Source organism: Arachis hypogaea, chromosome 12 (assembly GCF_003086295.3).
Source record: "Arachis hypogaea cultivar Tifrunner chromosome 12, arahy.Tifrunner.gnm2.J5K5, whole genome shotgun sequence".
Classification (NCBI taxonomy): domain Eukaryota; kingdom Viridiplantae; phylum Streptophyta; class Magnoliopsida; order Fabales; family Fabaceae; genus Arachis; species Arachis hypogaea.
In genome coordinates this window covers 22,254,144-22,260,297 of record NC_092047.1, presented here as the reverse complement: position 1 = coordinate 22,260,297, position 6,154 = coordinate 22,254,144, and the positions used below count along the sequence as shown (strand labels likewise).

The 6,154-nt window shown below is 38.4% G+C and overlaps 1 non-coding gene across 1 annotated transcript; it reads left to right on the top strand.

Moving 5' to 3' along the window:
• The first annotated feature begins 1,238 nt into the window (after window positions 1-1,238).
• On the top strand, window positions 1,239-1,346 carry LOC112730871 (small nucleolar RNA R71). The gene has a single exon (XR_003166675.1). It is a non-coding gene; the product is annotated as a small nucleolar RNA R71 (small nucleolar RNA).
• The last annotated feature ends 4,808 nt before the right edge of the window (window positions 1,347-6,154 follow it).

The following is a 6,154-nucleotide window of genomic DNA, read 5'->3' as shown; positions in this document are numbered from 1 at the left end:
GTCCATAAGCCTGTTTTCTAGAATTGTCTGCCATCTCTAATGAGATTTTAGCAGCTTGTACCTCAAAGATTCCCAGTTTCTCCATTACAGAGAGTGGCATGAGGTTTATTCCTGACCCCAGGTCACATAAAGCCTTCTCAAAGGTCATGGTGCCTATGGTACAAGGTATTAAGAACTTTCCAGGATCCTGTTTCTTCTGAGGCAATGTCATTTGATCCAGATCACTCAGTTCATTGATGAGCAAGGGAGGTTCATCTTCCCAAGTTTCATTGCCAAATAATTTGGCATTCAGCTTCATGATTGCACCAAGGTACTTGGCAACTTGCTCTTCAGTAACATCCTCATTCTCTTCAGAAGAAGAATACTCATCAGAGCTCATGAATGGCATAAGGAGGTTCAATGGAATCTCTATGGTCTCTAGATGAGTCTCAGATTCCTTAGGTTCCTCAGAGGGAAACTCCTTATTGATCACTGGACGTCCTAGGAGGTCTTCCTCACTGGGATTCACGTCCTCAACCTCCCTTACAAGTTCAACCATGGTAATTAATTCAATGGCCTTGCACTCTCCTTTTGGATTCTCTTCTGTATTGCTTGGAAGAGTACTAGGAGGGGTTTCAGTGATTCTTTTACTCAGCTGGCCTTAGATAGATCAGAGACTAAGTTTGCTAAATTAGAGGTATTTTGTTCAGAATTCTCTGTCTGTTGCTGAGTGGATGATGGAAAAGGCTTACTATTGCTAAACATGTTTCTTCCACCATTATTAAAGCCTTGTTGAGGCTTTTGTTGATCCTTCCATGAGAGATTTGGGTGATTTCTCCATGAGGGATTATAGGTGTTTCCATAAGGTTCACTAAGTAATTTACCTCTGCTATTGCAGGGTTCTCAGGATCATAAGCCTCTTCTTCAGAAGGCGCCTCTTGAGTACTGTTGGATGCAGCTTGCATTCCATTCAGACTCTGAGAAATCATATTGACCTGCTGAGTCAATATTTTGTTCTGAGCCAATATGGCATTCAGAGCATCAATTTCAAGAACTCCCTTCTTTTGAGGCATCCCATTACTCACAGGATTCCTCTCAGAAGTGTACATAAACTGGTTGTTAGCAACCATGTCAATGAGTTCTTGAGCTTCTGCAGGCATTTTCTTTAGGTGAATGGAGCCACCTGCAGAAGTATCTAATAACATTTTAGCTAATTCAGATAGACCATCATAGAATATATCCAGGATGGTCCATTCTGAAAGCATGTCAGAAGGACACTTTTTGGTCAGTTGCTTGTATCTCTCCCAAGCTTCATAGAGGGATTCACCTTCTTTCTGTCTGAAGGTTTGAACATCCACTCTAAGCTTGCTCAGCTTTTGGGGAGGAAAGAACTTGGCTAAGAAAGCCGTGGCCAGCTTATCCCAAGAGTTCAGGCTATCTTTGGTTGAGAATCCAACCATATTCTAGCTCTGTCTCTTACAGCAAACGGGAAAAGTATGAGCCTGTAGACTTCAGGATCTACTCCATTAGTCTTAACAGTATCACAGATCTGCAAGAATTTAGTTAAGAACTGAAAAGGATCTTCAGATGGAAGTCCATGAAACTTGCAGTTTTGTTGCATCAGAGAAACTAATTGAGGTTTTAGCTCAAAATTGTTTGCTCCAATGGTAGGGATGGAGATGCTTCTTCCATGTAAATTGGAATTAGGTGCAGTAAAGTCACCAAGCATCCTCCTTGCATTATTATTATTTTCGGCTGCCATCTCCTCTTCCTGTTCGAAAATTTCTGTAAGGTTATCTCTGGATTGTTGTATTTTAGCTTCTCTTAGTTTCCTCTTCAGAGTCCTTTCAGGTTCAGGGTCTGCTTCAACAAGAATGTTCTTGTCCTTGCTCTTGCTCATATGAAAAAGAGGGAACAGAAAAATAATAATAATAGAGATCCTTTTTACCCAAGTATAGAGGTTCCCCTGTGTAAGTAGAAGAAGAAAAGAATGTAATGTAAAGAAGGGAAGAAGAGAAAATTCGAACACAAATGGAAGAGGGGGTTCGAATTTGGGTGAGATGAACTGTTAGTAGATGAATAAATAAATAGAAGGAGATGAGGGAGAGGGAATTTCAAAAATTAATTTTGAAAAAGTGTTAATGATTTTCGAAAATTAAGATAAAATTAAAATTTGAAACAATTAATTAATTAAAAAGAATTTTTGAAAAAGAGGGAAGAGATTTTCGAAAATTAGAGAGAGAGAGTTAGTTAGGTAGTATTGAAAAAGATAAGAAACAAACAAAAAGTCAATTAGTTAGTTGAAGAAGATTTGAAAATCAATTTTTGAAAAGATAAGAAGATAAGAAGTTAGAAAAGATATTTGAAAAAGATATGATATGAAAAGGTATGATTAAAAAGATATGATTTTGAAAAAGGTAAGATAAAAAAAATAATTTTGAAAAGATATGATTGAAATTAGTTTTGAAAAAGATTTGATTTTTAAAATCACAATTAATGACTTGATTCACAAGAAATCACAAGATATGATTCTAGAACTTAAAGTTTGAATCTTTCTTAACAAGTAAGTAACAAACTTGAAATTTTTGAATCAAAGCATTAATTGTTGATGATATTTTCGAAAATATGATAAAAAATTAAGAAAAAGATTTTTGAAAAATATTTTAAAAAAGATTTTTGAAATTTTCGAAAATAAAAAAAAATGGGAAAGATATGATTTTTGAAAAAGATTTGAGAAAGATAAGATTCTTAAATTGAAAATTTGATTTGACTCATAAAAACAACTAGATTTTAAAAATTTTTGAGAAAGTCAATCCAAATTTTCGAAATTTATGAGAGAAAAAAGGAAAAATATTTTTTTGATTTTTGAATTTTTAATGATGAAAGAGAAAAACATGAAAAAGACTCAATGCATGAAAATTTTGGATCAAAACAATGAATGCATGCAAGAATGCTATGAATGTCAAGATGAACACCAAGAACACTTTGAATGTCAAGATGAACATCAAGAACTTATGTTTGAAAAATTTTCAAGAAAAGAAAACATGCAGGACACCAAACTTAGAAATCTTTCATGTTCAGACACTATGAATGCAAAAATGCACATGAAAAACAAGAAAAGACACAAAGTAAGAAAACATCAAGATCAAACAAGAAGACTTACCAAGAACAACTTGAAGATCATGAAGAACACTATAAATGCATGAATTTTTCGAAAATTTTAAGCAAACTTTAAAACATGCAATTGACACCAAACTTAAAATTGACTCAAGACTCAAACAAGAAACATGAATTATTTTTTTGATTTTTATGATTTTCTAAATTTTTTTGGTATTTTTCGAAAATTAATTTGAAAAAGAAAAATAAGGTTCCAAAATTTTTAATATGAATTCTAGGAATCATGCATTCTTAGTCTAAAGCTTCAGTCCAGGAATTAGACATGGCTCACTAGCCAGCCAAGCTTTCAGTGAAAGCTCCGGTCCAAAACACTAGACATGACCAATGGCCAGCCAAGCTTTAAGTGACAAATCAAGCATACAGCAGCTGATGGATTAGCAACAACTAGCTTGCTCTTGATAATGTTGGGTTGGGAGCCCCAGTCCAAAAGAATTTAGACATGGCTTTACAGCCAGCCAGGCTTCACATGCTTCATGAAACTCTAGAATTCATTCTTAAAAATTCTGAAGAACATAATATAAATTTTTTTTTGTTTTTTTTCTTTTTTTCGAAAATAAAGGAGAAATTTTTGAAAGATTTTTGAAAACTTTTTGAAAAGAAAATTACCTAATCTGAGCAACAAGATGAACTGTCAGTTGTCCAAACTCAAAATAATCCCCAGCAACGGCGCCAAAAACTTGGTGCACAAAATTGTGATCCCTGGTAATGGCTCCAAAAACTTGGTGCTCTAATCTTAATTCATAATTTGTCACAATTTCAATACAACTAACCAGCAAGTGCACTGGGTCGTCCAAGTAATAAAACCTTACGTGAGTAAGGGTCGATCCCACGGAGATTGTCGGTATGAAGCAAGCTATGGTCATCTTGTAAATCTCAGTCAGGCGGATATTAAATAGTTATGGAGTTTTCGAATAATAATAGTAAATAAACAGAAAATAAAGATAGAAATACTTATATAATTCATTGGTGAGAATTTCAGATAAGCGTATAGAGATGCTTTCGTTCCTCTGAACCTCTGCTTTCCTGCTGTCTTCATCCAACCAGTCCTACTCCTTTCCATGGCAAGCTTTATGTAAGGGCATCACCGTTGTCAATGACTACATCCCATCCTCTCTTGTGAAAATGGTCCAATGCGCTGTCACTGCATGGCTAATCATCTGGAGGTTCTCGATCATACTGGAATAGGATTTACTATCCTTTTGCGTCTGTCACTACGCCCAGCATTCGCGAGTTTGAAGTTCGTCACAGTCATTCAATCCCTGAATCCTACTCGGAATACCACAGACAAGGTTTAGACTTTCCGGATTCTCATGAGTGCCGCCATCAATCTAGCTTATACCACGAAGTCACTTAATAACTCGGACTCGGTCCCCTGTATTAGATATCCAAGAGATATCCATTCAATCGAAGGTAGAACGGAAGTGGTTGTCAGGCACGCGTTCATAGGGAATGATGATGATTGTCACGTTCATCACATTCATGTTGAAGTGCGAATGAAAATCTTAGAAGCGGAATAAGTTGAATTGAATAGAAAACAGTAGTACTTTGCATTAATTCATGAGGAACAGCAGAGCTCCACACCTTAATCTATGGAGTGCAGAAACTCTACCGTTGAAAAATACATAAGTGAAAGGTTTAGGCATGGACGAATGGCCAGCCCCCAAACGTGATCAATATGATCTAATAATAAATTAAAAATCATAAGATGATCCGAAGATTCAAATACAATAGTGAAAAGTCCTATTTATACTAAACTAGCTACTAGGGTTTACAGAAGTAAGTAATTGATGCATAAATCCAGTTCTGGGGCCCACTTGGTGTGTTCTTGGGCTGAACTTGAATGTTACACGTGCAGAGGCTTCTTCTGGATTTGAACGCCAAGTTGTAACGTGTTTTTGGCGTTCAACTCTGGTTCGTGACATGTTTCTGGCGTTTAACTCCAGACTGCAGCGTAGAACTGGCGTTCAACGCCCTTTTTCGTCATCTAAACTCGGTCAAAGTATAGACTATTATATATTGCTGGAAAGCCCTGGATGTCTATTTTCCAACGCAATTGGAAGTGTGCCATTTTGAGTTCTGTAGCTTCAGAAAATTCACTTTGAGTGAAGGAATGTCAGAATCCAACAGCATCAGCAGTCCTTCTTCAACCTCTGAATCTGATTTTTGCTCAAGTCCCTCAATTTCAGTCAGAAAATACCTGAAATCACAGAAAAACACACAAACTCATAGTAAAGTCCAGAAATGTGAATTTAACATAAAAACTAATAAAAACATCTCTAAAAGTAACTAGATCCTACTAAAAAACATACTAAAAACAATGCCGAAAAGCGTATAAATTATCCGCTCATCATAAATTATCCGCTCATCATAAATTATCCGCTCATCAGTGCGGCGGCTGGCAGTTGTGCTGCGGTGGGGTTGTGGTTTAGAGGCAGGGAGGGGAGAAGAGGGGGTGGTTTATGGGGTAAGAGGGGAAGGGAGAGGGAAAGGGTTGGTGGTGCTGGTGGGGCGCGGCGGGTACAGACGGCGGCGGTGGGTGGTGGGTAGTGGCGGAGAGGGGGGGAAGGGAAGAAAGAAGAAAGAAGAGAAGAATGGGGGAGGGGGTGGTACGACGGTGGGGTCTGGGTGGTTGACGGGGGACGGCGGTGGTCGGAGACGGTGGTTGGGTGGTTGTTTTGATCGGAGAAGAAGAGAGGGGGGAGAGGGTTTCAGGGGGGCTGCGCGAATGTAGGGTTCGCGTGGTTGGGGGGATTATAAATTTGAATCCACGCGGCCGCGTGGGGCACGCGGTCGCATGGCTGGAGTGAAAAAGGTGGTTGACACGATCGCGTGGGTGACGCGATCGCGTGGAGGGCAAAAAGAGTAAATGACGCGATCGCGTGGGGCATGCGATCGCGTCGCTGGAATTTGTGCTAAATGCATGAATCCAGCGTCGTTTCAGCGCAACTCTCTATCTCCTTGGGGGTGTTCGTGCAATCCATGCGACGGGGTCGCGTCG